Source organism: Dermacentor albipictus, unplaced genomic scaffold (genome assembly GCF_038994185.2).
Source record: "Dermacentor albipictus isolate Rhodes 1998 colony unplaced genomic scaffold, USDA_Dalb.pri_finalv2 scaffold_150, whole genome shotgun sequence".
NCBI classification, from domain to species: Eukaryota; Metazoa; Arthropoda; class Arachnida; order Ixodida; family Ixodidae; genus Dermacentor; species Dermacentor albipictus.
Window position 1 is genome coordinate 35,001 of NW_027225704.1, and position 15,000 is coordinate 50,000.

The following is a 15,000-nucleotide window of genomic DNA, read 5'->3' on the forward strand; positions in this document are numbered from 1 at the left end:
TCTAAAAGTACAATCTTCGAACTAGCGCTCCCGGCGGAACGTGGAGCTAGCATCCTTCTTCTTGGAACGGTTTGCAATGGACTGCTTGAATGTGCCGACCACGCGTCACGGGTCGCGTATAGAGCCAACGTTTGGCAAGAACGCGTCTAGCACAACCGATCGCGGTTGCGATAACCCATCGTTGGTAGCGAAAAAAAGAAAGAAAGAAAAAAAAAACACCTACCCGCAGCTTGTTAGCAGTAACCGTAAATGTGGTTCTAAATATAGGTTCGCTGGTCACTGAAACTTTCTCATAACGCACACCACTGTAGTCCAAAAAGAACAAAGCACGCACAATGGATATGATACAGCCGTCACCGCATGATTTCGCGTTTTCCTTATTGCATTACTTTCGTGGGCATGCGCGCTAGGGCCACGCAGGCCAGGAGGCAAGGGGAAAAATAAATAAGAAATGATACGCGATCCTCAGCATTGACTTGGCTGATGTGGCACTCGCATTTATGTTCTTTACCTTAGGCGAGCGCAACGCGCCAACTGAACTCCAATTTCCCATAACGGAAATTCGTATTTGGCCATTTGGTTGTATTTTTGGCTGATGTTCGCGTTTTTCGCCCGAGCATGCGCTTCACTGCGCCGCTCGTTGCCCCTTCAATGCGGCTTCACTGCCCTGCAGGCGTGTTCTGCGTCAAGCCGAACCACCAGGCAAAAAGCCTGGGCGCCGCCATCTTGTTGAGAGCGGCGCCGGGGACACAATCGCGCCTAGCTCATTGAGTTTTCCCCCAAAACTGAACGAAATAGCCTTATTTAAATGAGAAAGATGCCGCGAGTGCCGCAACGAAGGACCTTAAGGATTACCGAAGGGTAACTGAGGGCGACGCGACGAGCTTTGGAAAGAAGAATGATGGGTGTAGCGCTACGGGGGATAAGAATAGAGCAGATTCGGGGGGTGAGCGAACAAACGCGAGCTAATGACACCTTAGTTTAAACCAAGAAAAAGAAATGGGCGTGCGCAGGGCATGCAATGTGGGGGGAAGATCATCAATTAAGGGTTACCGACTGAATTCCAAGAGAAGGGAAGCGTAGCACGGGGTGGCGGAAATTTAGGAGGGCAGATTAGATTAGGAAGGGCGCAGGCACTAGACGGCGACCGTGACCGGGCTTACACGTGACCGGGGTGCTTGGAGAATAATGGGAGAGGTCTTTGCCCTGCAGTGGTCGTAGCCAGCAGGATGATGATGACGAAAAGGTAGCAACAGGTATTCATAACATACAGGTTGGAAAGCTGAGGCACCTCTGAACCCTTGAATATATTTCGCCACACTTGGCCATACGACAAGTTTGTTTTCGAGGCGCTCGGTCCCACTGCAGCGAAAATGTTGCCGGAAATCGGGCACTCCATTTTTGTTTCATAGGGAACCTTTCTTCCACTAGGGCAGCGGATTTTCGCAGGGCGAGCTTGCTGTCGTTTACGGATCAAAGCGATAGTGAACTCCAAAATGCAGTGTTGGCTTTGAGTGGGACTTACATTGATTGCAAAACCCACGGCTAATCACCCTTCCCCCCCCCCCCCAAGTGGCTCATTACAGCAGACAATCGTTCAGAAACACCGGCATCGTTGCGTATAGTATGGGAATGGTGCGTGTCACGTGAGTGCTCGCTTCGAGCTTGTGTTCTTCATTTTGATTGAATGAAGTCTCACCTAAGTGAGCGGGGGCCGATCCCGGAGGTAGTGCAATACCGGGCCGACCTGCGGCGGAGGTGAAGCAGGCTTCAAGCACTCCGCCAACTTCCAAAAATAGGTTTAATATCGTGGGTCCATATAGAACCCGTATCAGATATTAAGCTGATAAGAACAGAGTTTTTATTCATGCTAGTTACAGAACATCAAAAAATACAAGTTACAGAACCAAGGAGAAAACGAATAAAAGGTGTATAATCTAAAAACGCAAACAAATGGCTAAAAAAACTAGTTAGTGGTGTTAGTAATAAAAGACTAAAACTGTAAAGGTGTAAAACAGTGCAAAAAATGGCGCTTCTCTAAAAACATAAGATCATTAAGAGGTGCCGACATGGGCTCTAAAAATCTTTGTAGGGGCGCTTATTGTGTCACTGATGCACAGGCGTTTAAGTGTCCGTAGGTATGACCTACTGCACAGCCTGCGCATCACCCGGTCGTTCCCCACATCCCAGCTGCCAAGGCAGCCGACGACCACCGCGTCCACCGTCACACGCTGGAACCGCCGGAGGAGATGACGCTGTACAGGGGCGTACTTCTCCTCCTTAGCCTTCCGGGCGTCCTGGAACGCCTGCAGCCTGTTCTCGAAAGGGCAGCAGACGTCCAGGATGAGTGCCTCCTCTCCACGGGCCAGTACCAGGTCGGGCTTGAGTGATGTGTTGCCTACGACCTGGTTCTCCGCAATGACTGTAAACCGACCCAAAGCAGCCTTTTTTATTCTGGCGACGATGGTGTTATGGCGCTCCGTCATGGCCCGGCTCTGCCGCATGCAATGGCAAAGTACATGCGGCAGTGTCTCCTCCCCATACCCGCAGCGTCTGCATCTTTTGTCCGCCGTGGGTGCCCAGAGTCTTGTGGCGTTGAGGGGGAGGAGATTTAGTCGGGCTCGATGAATGAAGCGCCAGTCGATGAAATGGGTGTAGCGGCCGGACCTCATGAAGTGTGAGTTTGCCGGGTCGGCCGCCACACACACCATCGCCTTGCCCTGGTTCGGTTTGTCTTGCAGAGATTGGTCCCTTTCGGTGGAGAGGAGCGCCCGGATGGTCTTGATCAGCTTGTGGCGGTTCCTCGCTGACACAGAGGCCTCCCCGCAGTTGATGCGGGCTCCATGCTCCAACAGCTCCCAGGCGACGGAGAGGCGACGGGAGGCTTTGCGGGCCTCCGTCCACACAGACTGGACCTGTGTGGACGTTTGCCGAAAGTCGCCCTCCGTCTCGCCTGAGAGGTAGGCCTCCATGTCCTCGGTGTTCGCGGGTCGTCTTAGCCGCCTTGACACTACGCCCTCGAGCTCTCCTGCTGCACGCTCCCGGACCTCCACGTCGGTCGACGTCAGTAGCTTGAAGGCTCCATCCACCCGACAGATGTCGCTGAGCTCCGCCGCAAGTGGGATCCCTGCACTGCCAGCCTGTGAGCTTCCGTACAAGTATTCATTGGAAGCTCTGGCTGGCACGTACAGGGTCTTCTTGATGAGCGGGCGGAGCTCCTCGTCCAGGCGTTGCCACTCTCCCTTGCTGGCAAGGCCCACCCGCATGGCAAAGTTGAGGGCTGGATACAAAAATGTTTTGATAGCATCCAGCCTCTGCCATGGGGCGAGCATAGAGGAGAGCAGCTTTCTGCCCAGGTGGATGGCCTCGTCGACCGTCGTCTCGTCCGGTAGCACCCTGAACCCCACTGGACGGCCCAGGAACTTGTGCCCCTGGAAGTCGCCAAGCGCCGGAATCGGGTCGCCACCCACGGTGAAAGAGGTGGGCCGTGTACCCACGGGGTGGCGACCAGACAGGTGTAGAGACCGGCACTTGGCGGCGTTGAGTCGCAGCCCGAGCCGGGCAGACAGGGCTGTTACACGGTCCAAGCGGCTCTGCAGGGTGGCGGGATCCGCGGCCAGCAGCGTCAGATCATCGGCGTAGGCAAGGATGTTGTGCTGCCTATCGCCTCCCTGTACTGCACGGATGACCGGGTCCACCACCAGGTTGAAAAGCAGGCCGCTCAGAGGACAGCCCTGTCTCAGCCCAGCTCCGATGGTGATTGGCTCCGTAATGCCAGCTGCTGCCACGACGCAGGTGGTGTTGGCGCGGTAGAGGTCTTCAACGATGGTAGCAAAGGCCTCCCCCGCGCCGGCGCCGCGGACAGCGTCGACGAGGGCCTGATGGGCGACCGAGCCGAAAGCGTTGGCAAAATCGAGGAACCCCACGCACAGCTCCCCACCTCCTGTCCTAGCATCATCCAGGCGTCCCTGCAGCACGAAGTTGTGTTCAAACACCCCATCGTGCGGCAGGAAGCCCTTCTGACACCTGGACAGTACCGCATGGTCGCCCAACCACCTCTGCAGCCGGGTGGTGAGACACCCGGCATACAGTTTGGCGATCGTGCGACCAAGGGCAATGGGTCGCCAGTTTGTGGGGTCCTCGCGGTCGCCCTTCTTGTATATCAGGATAGTCCTCGTCGACTTCCAGCTCAGGGGCGTGCGGCGGTATTGGAGGCATACGTTGTATACCGCCGCCAGGAACCTGCCCTCAGGGTCCACCTGCCTCCAGTGGTGGTACGTGAGGCGGTCCTCCCCTGGAGCTGTACTCTCGCATTTACGGAGCTTGGCTGCGACTTCTTCCGGTGTAAAGGGGCACAAGTCCAGTTCTTCGGTGGCTGGAAGCCTTGACCTCAGGATGCTGGTATCCACGGGTGTTGGTGACCAGAGGTTCGAGTAGTGGTCCTGCAGTGCGTGGGGGTCGATCGGACAGAGCTGGGACGGGCCTTCAGTGATTAGCCGCACTGCCCGGCGCCGGTTCCTTCTGTAGAGAGTTTGTATCTGCTGGGGGTTGTCGGGGTTCACCTCGCGCCTCCGTGATTGGCGCGAGTCCCCGACTGGCAGCCGCAGGTGTTTGGTTGCGGCTGCAATGGCACGGTCAAGGATGTTTTCGAACCGTGCCCACTCCCCAGCAGACTCAGGCAACCGGCTCAATGCCCGCAGCTCTGCCGTTTCGTCCGCTAAGGTCCACGCACTGCCCTCTGGCCGTGTGGTACCAGCATGTTCGTCCTGGGTCCCGAAGTCCTGGTTGCTTCCGTCATGGTCCTGCACCTCTGCCCTGCCCGGGGAGAGCTCCTGCATGGCCGCCGGCTCGTGAGCCTCGGAGACTGGTGCTCCCGGGCTGCCTCGGTTGGACGGCAGCGATGGTGTTGGAGAAGGGGAGGCCGAGGCCGCGGTCCGCCCTGACTGGTTTGGCGTCCGCGGAGAAGGTGCCTCGGCCATCTCGCCATCGCTGCTGTGTCCGGGTGTTCCCCGAGGTGCCACGGGAGACGGCTCCTGGTCGGCGGCCTGCCCGGTCGCCACTGCTGGTGTTCCAGGAGGGTCCTCAGCGGGACCCTCGGTGCTGTCCTGCTCTGCTGCGGGGGTGCTGTCGCTGTCCTGCTCTGACGCACCAGTGGCAGTACCCGCGGCGAGATCACGCCTGGCCGCCAGTGCCGCCTCCCTCCTGTGCCACTGCTCGTGGTTGCCCAAGCCCCTCCTTGTGGGGAAGGACATTGGGCAACTGCCACACTGGTGTGGCAGGGCAGCAGGGGGGGCGGCAGTCAAGTTGGCTGCAGCCAGGCAGGCGTGAGAGGCTGGTCGAAGCCCCAGTGTCTCGCCGCAGATGGTGCACACGTTGATGGTGCGCCGGATCCTGGTGCCGTGTTCGAGTTCCAGGTGCCGCTGGAGGGACTGCCGCCGCGCTGTCCATTTGGCCGCGGCATAGGCAGCTCGGCAGCCCTCTTCGCAGCACCGGACCGTTTGGGGCACGGGAAAGAACACCGTGAGGGTGCCATCCTCACGGGCCGGCTGGCGTTCCTGCCTAGGGGTGATGGGGTCGCCATCGTCTTCACTGGTGTCATGGGCCGTGCGGCCGTGGCCCCCAGAGTCCATTGTATGGTCTTACCTTCCGGACCCGGCGGCTCTCCTTAAAGGAGGCCAGGTCCGGAGGCTAGGGGGCCACCAGGGGTGGCAGCTAGTGGGCCGGGCCCATGACAGACGATGGCGAAGGCAGGGGCCAGCCGGTTGTGCCCCAGCACAGCACCAGTCGGGATGGCAGGACCAGCGGGCACCCCGCAGGCAGGCAGCACCAAGCAGTGGTCAGGCCGAGCGGGGCAGGAGTCTCCGGGGGGCGGCAGGCAGCGCCAGGCAGCGGCAGGACCAGGAAGCGGGCCGGTGTGGGTCGTCCAGGGGCCACCAGGTAGCAGCACGCGGGCTGTCCTGGAGGCAGTGCAGCAGGGAGCCGAGGGCCTGGAAAGATAGGGCTGGGATAGGGGAAAGACCTTGCTATGACCGGAGCAGGTAACCGGGCGCCTCTACAAAGATGAGTGTGTCAAAGGCCGGGCAAGCCAGCTGCAGTGACTACACTTTGATCTTAGCCAAAAGGCCGAGAAGCGATGTCTTTCACTTCACTCCATTGTACCACTGCCTTGTGGGTGCCCTGGCGACATTGGTAACCTCAGCAACAGCGTGGGCAATCTTATAAAACCCAGCCCGTCTAGAGACTCTATGCTCTCTATCTCGCGAATCAACTCGCGACGCCTCAGTCTTTCACTGTTAACGAAACGCCGTCGCGTAGAAACGAGACCCGAGCGCAAGCTTGTTCGCAAGGCAAAACCAACGAAGGCAACCTCGTAGAAAACGGAACAGGCGAGCGGAAAACACGCGCAAGGGGAATGCTTACTTCCGTCTGAATGCGACCGCTCAAGGCGGCTTTCTTTGAGGCCTTCGTTTCAAGCCCGTGCGCAAGTGTAATACACTACGCGCATTTCCCTCATTTCCTTTTATTTACCGCAAGGCCCACTGAAAGTTTTCATACGGCACAGGCCGGGACGGATTGCAACGTGTCGATTCGACCGCTAGAATTAGGTAGCGCGCCTCATGTACGAATGAAAGAGAATGAAAAAAAAAAAATAAATAAATATAGAAAAGGCTGCGCACTCCTTCCAACCGGAAACATAGAGGGCAGGAAGATCGCCATGTGGAGCACAGGTGTTGTTAAAAAAGAAAGAAAGAAAGAAAGAAATAGCGCTACCCCATCATCTTTACCGTGTGCGTGTATACACACACACGCACACATATGCACGCGCACGCACGCGCGCGCGCGCACGCACACACACACACACACACACACACACACACATACGCACACATGCTAGCATAGCTTAAGCACAGCTGGAAAGCTCAGCCTTGCGCAAGAAAAAAGGACCACGCCCTTTCGCAAGCCCCTTTGAAACTTTTAAATGAGAAACATGTGTACAGCGAGGTCGTTCGAAACTGGCGCGAAAACGCATCCGCGCCATCTGTGTGCGGAACTAGGAAAACCTACGGCCTTCGCCATACAGAAAGAAAGGTAGATGGCGCGAGCTAACGCTCCGTTGCATACTAAGAACGAGAGCTAGTGAATAATGGCAGAAACGTCTTGGGAAGAGAGAAAAAAACAACAACAACAAAAAAAAAGAAAGACACGCAAGTTGTTGGCTCGCGCAAGCATTCTATTTTACAGCGAGTAAAGAGCATAGCAACTTCTCACAAGAGCAGCAAGAAAGACAAGAAGAACGTGAGAGAGGGGGAGAAACAGGCGCGTTTCTTTGGAATGCAGAGCATGCTGCACACACTATGAAGTGCCAAAGAGACGGGGAAAGCAGATGGCGCGATTGTGTATGTCCTCAAAGCTTGAAAACAATTTCTAAACTACAAGGTGTGCCGAAGTCCGCCTACTCTCATCAGGTTGCTCCCGCCTCCAATTGCATTTAAATTAAAATTACAGTCGCCTCAGAGGCAGAGAGAGAGAGAGAGAGAGAGAAAATGTGTACACTTGCTTCGCGCAGCTGCACCCGTTCAAATTTTACAGCAACAAGAGCACTCCCGCAGGCACAAAGTCCGCTGCCGCGTCCGCCGGGGCGGAATGCACTCGCTTCCGTAAATTGTCGTGCGGCAGACTGCTGCATCGTAGCACACCTGAAACCGCGCAGACGTCAGCGATCGCCGCGAGATCGCTGCGAGCGCTAAAGTCCGAAACCACGTCCGCCGGGGCGGCGGGAGCTCGATACCCCTTCACGAAACTTCTGCGTGTACACCGCCGCACGGCCACGGCGGAGTCGCTGGCATCCTGCGCGCAGTTGCATTGCGTCGCGCCGGGAATCGTTGAAGCCCCACGCAGACGTCGGCGTCGGCCCCGACCTGGCTGCGAGCGCTCGAAGAGACCAAGTCCGAAGCCACGTGAGCCGGGGCGGTGTGAGCGCGACTAAGTCCGAGACGACGTCAGCCGGGGCGGCGTGAGCGAGACCAAGTCCGAGACTACGTCAGCCGGGGCGGCGTGAGCGAGACCAAGTCCGAGACTACGTCAGCCGGGGCGTCGACTAAGTCCGAGACGACGTCAGCCGGGGCGTCGAGCACGCCGCGGTCGCTTTTCCCACTCTTACTCGAAAAATGGCGAAGGGGCCGCGCTAGCGTGCCTTGAATCGGTGAGCGGCGGTACCGCGGCGATCGCGAGAGCTCAAATCGGCCGTGCCAAGGCCAAATATTGGCGCTCGGCTCGGCGCAGTACGCCGCCTTGTCGCACGAGTACGGCCCCGTGGAGGTCTGGTCACTTATCGCTGCTCTTATAAGGGGCCGTACCGCCCTGGCCGACGTTGTACCGTAGTGCCGTTTTCGGCTTGCGCGTGTTCGTGGTGGTGTCCGCGCACCGCTCCGCACTCGAGAATCGTGCCCACGACGACGCGAGCGCTCGGAAGAGACGCAAGTCCGAAACCACGTGAGCCGGGGCGGTGTGAGCGCGACTAAGTCCGAGACGACGTCAGCCGGGGCGGCGTGAGCGAGACTAAGTCCGAGACTACGTCAGCCGGGGCGTCGACCAAGTCCGAGACGACGTCAGCCGGGGCGTCGAGCACGCCGCGCGCGCTTTTCCCACTCTTACTCGAAAAATGGCGAAGGGGCCGCGCTAGCGTGCCTTGAATCGGTGAGCGGCGGTACCGCGGCGATCGCGAGAGCTCAAATCGGCCGTGCCAAAGCCAAATATTGGCGCTCGGCTCGGCGCAGTACGCCGCCTTGTCGCACGAGTACGGCCCCGTGGAGGTCTGGTCACTTATCGCTGCTCTTATAAGGGGCCGTACCGCCCTGGCCGACGTTGTACCGTAGTGCCGTTTTCGGCTTGCGCGTGTTCGTGGTGGTGTCCGCGCACCGCTCCGCACTCGAGAATCGTGCCCACGACGACGCGAGCGCTCGGAAGAGACGAAAGTCCGAAACCACGTGAGCCGGGGCGGTGTGAGCGCGACTAAGTCCGAGACGACGTCAGCCGGGGCGGCGTGAGCGAGACTAAGTCCGAGACTACGTCAGCCGGGGCGTCGACCAAGTCCGAGACGACGTCAGCCGGGGCGTCGAGCACGCCGCGCGCGCTTTTCCCACTCTTACTCGAAAAATGGCGAAGGGGCCGCGCTAGCGTGCCTTGAATCGGTGAGCGGCGGTACCGCGGCGATCGCGAGAGCTCAAATCGGCCGTGCCAAAGCCAAATATTGGCGCTCGGCTCGGCGCAGTACGCCGCCTTGTCGCACGAGTACGGCCCCGTGGAGGTCTGGTCACTTATCGCTGCTCTTATAAGGGGCCGTACCGCCCTGGCCGACGTTGTACCGTAGTGCCGTTTTCGGCTTGCGCGTGTTCGTGGTGGTGTCCGCGCACCGCTCCGCACTCGAGAATCGTGCCCACGACGACGCGAGCGCTCGGAAGAGACGAAAGTCCGAAACCACGTGAGCCGGGGCGGTGTGAGCGCGACTAAGTCCGAGACGACGTCAGCCGGGGCGGCGTGAGCGAGACTAAGTCCGAGACTACGTCAGCCGGGGCGACGAGCACGCCGCGCGCGCTTTTCGCACTCTTACTCGAAAAATGGCGAAGGGGCCGCGCTAGCGTGCCTTGAATCGGTGAGCGGCGGTACCGCGGCGATCGCGAGAGCTCAAATCGGCCGTGCCAAGGCCAAATATTGGCGCTCGGCTCGGCGCAGTACGCCGCCTTGTCGCACGAGTACGGCCCCGTGGAGATCTGGTCACTTATCGCTGCTCATATAAGGGGGCCGTACCGCCCTGGCCGACGTTGTACCGTAGTGCCGTTTTCGGCTTGCGCGTGTTCGTGGTGGTGTCCGCGCACCGCTCCGCACTCGAGAATCGTGCCCACGACGACGCGAGCGCTCGGAAGAGACAGAAGTCCGAAACCACCTGAGCCGGGCCGCGGCGGGAGCTCGACGCCCGTCACGCAACTTTGGCGTACAAGCCACCGCACGGCCGCGACTGAGTCGTCGCCACCGTCCGGCTGGCTGCACTATAGCACGCCGGGAACCGGGAAAGAACCGCGCAGAGGTCGTCGTTTTGCCGCGGCGTTGGCGCGAGCGCGCGAAGAGACAAAGTCCGAAACGGCGTCAGCCGGGGTGTCGAGCACGCCGCCCGCGCCGGTCGCACTCGTGCTCGGAAACGGCGAAAGGGCCGCGCTAGCGTGCGGCCCCGTAGGGGCACAGAAAGGCGATTGTTCTGGAAACCGCGCTGTCCATAGGCGAGAGATTGCCGTTCGCGCATTCGGTCGACGCGCTGCGCTTTCACGACTTCGGCATTGCGCTGCCGACGTAAGCTTTCCATCTCGCTCGCGGCGCTGCGAGGCGGCACGATTTTCGCCAAACGCTCGTCGAAAGTGGCACGAGTACGGCCCCATGGAGATTTGGGAACTTATCGCTGCTATTATATGGGGGTCCCAGAGAGCAGTCGCCCCCAAAAGCGACCTGGGTGTTTGATATGCGGCGGGCTTCGTGCCCGTCAAGCGTGTCCCCGGTATCGCTCCCGTGGATCCCACAGCTGACGTCTGCAGCCTCATCCGCTTGATGCGTTAGGGGCTGGTTGTCGGACGACGCTTTCTCCACGATATCGAGTTGTGTTCCGCATCGTCCTCGGACGAGTCAAATGCGAAAGCGCCGAAGGCGCGGGCGTGACCCGTCGCCTGGCGGCTTTGCCGTCTCGGCTACGTTGCAAGTGTCGGTCGGTCCACCTGTGCTGCGGGCTCAAGAGAAACCGCAAGCCGTGATCGAGTCGACACAACCAGTCTATCGAGAATGTTGCGTGCTTCTTGCCGCGTGGCGATACCCGGCCCTTCGGGGAGGGCGCCGTAGCGAGCTCGAACGCCGTCGTCTCGGACTGTGCAAAGTGCTACTCTTTGCAAGAACGAAGCGTGCTGGGGCGCCTGAAGGTGGCCTCGGCATCGCAAAAACGGCGTCCGGCCTGCTTGACAGGCGGGACGCGCAGTTGAACGATTACCTGGTTGATCCTGCCAGTAATCATATGCTTGTCTCAAAGATTAAGCCATGCATGTCTAAGTACATGCCGAAATAAGGCGAAACCGCGAATGGCTCATTAAATCAGTTATGGTTCCTTAGATCGTTTCTTCCTACTTGGATAACTGTGGCAATTCTAGAGCTAATACATGCAGTGAGCCTGAAGCCCTTTGGGCGACGGGTGCTTTTATTAGACCAAGATCGATCGGGTTTCGGCCCGTATTGTGTGGTGACTCTGGATAACTTTGTGCTGATCGCATGGCCACGAGCCGGCGACGTTTCTTTCAAGTGTCTGCCTTATCAACTTTCGATGGTAGGTTACTTGCTTACCATGGTTGTTACGGGTAACGGAGAATCAGGGTTCGATTCCGGAGAGGGAGCCTGAGAAACGGCTACCACATCCAAGGAAGGCAGCAGGCGCGCAAATTACCCACTCCCGGCACGGGGAGGTAGTGACGAAAAATAACAATACGGGACTCTTTTGAGGCCCCGTAATTGAAATGAGTACACTCTAAATCCTTTAACGAGGATCAATTGGAGGGCAAGTCTGGTGCCAGCAGCCGCGGTAATTCCAGCTCCAATAGCGTATACTAAAGCTGCTGCGGTTAAAAAGCTCGTAGTTGGATCTCAGTTCCAGACGAGTAGTGCATCTACCCGATGCGACGGCTCGGACTGAACATCATGCCGGTCCTTTCTTGGTGCACTTCATTGTGTGCCTCGAGAAGGCCGGTGCTTTTACTTTGAAAAAATTAGAGTGCTCAACGCAGGCGAGTCGCCTGAATAAACTTGCATGGAATAATAGAACAAGACCTCGTTTCTGTTCTGTTGGTTTTTGGAATACGAGGTAATGATTAAGAGGGACAGACGGGGGCATTCGTATTGCGGCGCTAGAGGTGAAATTCTTGGACCGTCGCAAGACGAACTACTGCGAAAGCATTTGCCAAGAATGTTTTCTTTGATCAAGAACGAAAGTCAGAGGTTCGAAGGCGATCAGATACCGCCCTAGTTCTGACCATAAACGATGCCAACCAGCGATCCGCCTGAGTTACTCAAATGACTCGGCGGGCAGCTTCCGGGAAACCAAAGTGTTTGGGTTCCGGGGGAAGTATGGTTGCAAAGCTGAAACTTAAAGGAATTGACGGAAGGGCACCACCAGGAGTGGAGCCTGCGGCTTAATTTGACTCAACACGGGAAAACTTACCCGGCCCGGACACTGGGAGGATTGACAGATTGAGAGCTCTTTCTTGATTCGGTGGATGGTGGTGCATGGCCGTTCTTAGTTGGTGGAGCGATTTGTCTGGTTAATTCCGATAACGAACGAGACTCTAGCCTATTAAATAGGTGCGGGGTTCCCAGCACCTTACAACCTTCTTAGAGGGACAAGCGGCTCCTAGCCGCACGAAACAGAGCAATAACAGGTCTGTGATGCCCTTAGATGTCCGGGGCCGCACGCGCGCTACACTGAAGGAAGCAGCGTGTCTTTATCCCTGTCTGAAAAGACTGGGTAACCCGTGGAACTTCTTTCGTGATTGGGATAGGGGCTTGCAATTGTTCCCCTTGAACGAGGAATTCCCAGTAAGCGCGAGTCATAAGCTCGCGTTGATTACGTCCCTGCCCTTTGTACACACCGCCCGTCGCTACTACCGATTGAATGATTTAGTGAGGTCTTCGGACCGATGTCCGGCGCGGCCTTTCGGTTGCGCCGGTCTGTTGGAAAGATGACCAAACTTGATCATTTAGAGGAAGTAAAAGTCGTAACAAGGTTTCCGTAGGTGAACCTGCGGAAGGATCATTACCGGATTGTTCGAGGGTGACGAGCGCCATTGTTTCTACCCCGTGTGGGTGAAGCAGCTCGCTGCGCCCGACGCTTTCCGCCGCTGGCCCCGCTTGGACGCGGGGACGGCTATACCCGAACATGCCGGGGATTGCCCGAATTTCGAAGGGCGCCCCGTGCCAAATTTGTTGCGCCCAGTGGACGCCGGCTGCAACCTTGGACGGTTGGCTTGGCCGCGCCCGCGGGTAGAAACGGCGTAACGCACACTGTTGGGTGGGCTTTCTGAAGTCCGCCTCGGCACTCTTGCGCGGAATGGGAGTAAGACGACCCGACCTGCTGCTCTTGCCCAGTACGAGGGGAACGGCGAAGCGTGCGGTCGGTCAAGGAACTGACGGTCGAGAGCTAATGCCGCTGCCGCTTAGTACACACGGAACCGTGGTGCGAGCGCTCTCCCGTCCTCCGCGGCAAACGCTGCCGAGTCTGAAAAGGCTGGCGGCTGCCGGTCGCTTCCTGCGGCGAGTGTGGAGTAACGACCCGACTTTGTTGCTGCCCAAGTACTAAAGGAACGGTGCGGCGCTCGGTCGGTCATGGAACCGGCGGTATTGAGGGTGCGGCTGCCAAGTACGGAAGGAACCGTGGCCTAAAGCACTCTCCCGTCCTCCGCGGCAAATTCCACCGCGCCCGAAAGGGCCGGAGGCTGCCGGTCGGCTCCCGCTCGTGACGCGCGAGGTGTCGAGTTCGCGGTTCAATGCGACGACGTCTGCAGGCTATTTGCCCGCCGCCGAGGGAAAGGCGGCGTTGCTGCGAAGTACCGAAGGAAACGCGGCTTTGCTACGTCGGAAGCGTTCTGCGGTTTGCGGACTTGTGCGCTTTGGGAAGGCGCCGCACGTCGAAAGAGGAAGTACGGACAGACGAGGGACTGTAATCCCGTATTCGAACGCACTTGCGGCCAGGCCCTTGCTGGCTTCGTCTTCCGCCTCAAGTAGACTTGTTGTGGCTCCGGCGCAGAGAGCCGTCCCTGGCACTGGCCGAGTGGCTTTGGAGAGCTGCGCGAGTACGCGCGCGCCAAGCTCTTGTCTTTCGTCTCGAGTAGGCTGTTGGATCAGCAGCGGTCATGCGGAAACGCGTGACCGCCGAACGAAAGAGCGAAACAGGAGTAGCGCACGCCGAAAGGCGCTCTTCGAAACCACACACAGGGAGACGCCACGTGCCTGAAACACTGGTTGTACTGTACTGAATTGAACAAACTATTTTTCACGACTCTAAGCGGTGGATCACTCGGTTCTCGGGTCGATGAAGAACGCAGCCAGCTGCGAGACTTGGTGTGAATTGCAGGACACACTGAGCACTGATTCTTTGAACGCACATTGCGGCCTTGGGTCTTCCCTTGGCTTCGTCTGTCTGAGGGTCGGATCACATATCAAGAGAGCCTTCGGCGCACAGGGAACGTGCGTCCGTCGACTCGTTTTGACCGCGTCGGCATCATGGACAGTACGTTGAGCGCTGAAGCCACGCGCCAGCAACCTCACGAGAAGGAGACGGTGGCGAGCCGTCGTGCCAAATCTTCGAAGAGACGGAAACGAGGCATTACTACTGCAGCGTGACGAGTGCGCGCCTCTGGCAAGACCGCCGCAGGATGGAGTCGGATACCTGCAGGGAAAGAGCGGTCCAAGCTCGAGGCGCGAACGTCTGTTGCCTTGTAGCGCGCACCTTTGCGAGAGAGTCGGAAGCGATCGCAATTTGCGTTGTTTGCCTTCGGAGTACGTCGAGCTCCAGAGCTGGTCGCTCGCTCACGTCACCGCAGCTGTGTGGGCGCCCTTCCGGGCTTCGTCGCACGAATGGGAATCGGCAGATTCGTGCGAGGAGCGGGGAGGAGAAGGGTGGCCCCCGAAAGCGGTTCGACGCGAGAGCGCCGTCTGCGAGCGAGAAGAGCACGGCACGGCGGAGAATTGCCGCGAGACGGAAAATGTCTCCCTCGAGAGCGTTGGCCGAGCTGAAGCGTTCCGTCGTAGTCCGCCGTCGGTCCAAGTGCTTCGCAGTCTCTGTCCCCTTAAGACTGGGCCACTCCAGTTGGGGCAGGGGCGACGCTACACGAGACGATGCCTCCCGCCAGGTTTTAGTCGCCCCTGCGGTGCCCGCTGAAGCGGCGCGCTGCTAAGGCGATCTTTGCCTCGGTGGTGTTT

The 15,000-nt window shown here is 58.5% G+C and overlaps 3 non-coding genes across 3 annotated transcripts; 2 read left to right on the forward strand and 1 right to left on the reverse strand.

Moving 5' to 3' along the window:
* Positions 1-1,704: 1,704 nt before the first annotated feature.
* Positions 1,705-1,893, reverse strand: LOC139053541 (U2 spliceosomal RNA). Its single transcript, XR_011510550.1, has one exon. It is a non-coding gene; the product is annotated as a U2 spliceosomal RNA (small nuclear RNA).
* A 9,130-nt stretch (positions 1,894-11,023) lies between these two features.
* Positions 11,024-12,838, forward strand: LOC139053547 (small subunit ribosomal RNA). The gene has a single exon (XR_011510554.1). It is a non-coding gene; the product is annotated as a small subunit ribosomal RNA (ribosomal RNA).
* A 1,237-nt stretch (positions 12,839-14,075) lies between these two features.
* Positions 14,076-14,228, forward strand: LOC139053557 (5.8S ribosomal RNA). Its single transcript, XR_011510561.1, has one exon. It is a non-coding gene; the product is annotated as a 5.8S ribosomal RNA (ribosomal RNA).
* Positions 14,229-15,000: the final 772 nt, after the last annotated feature.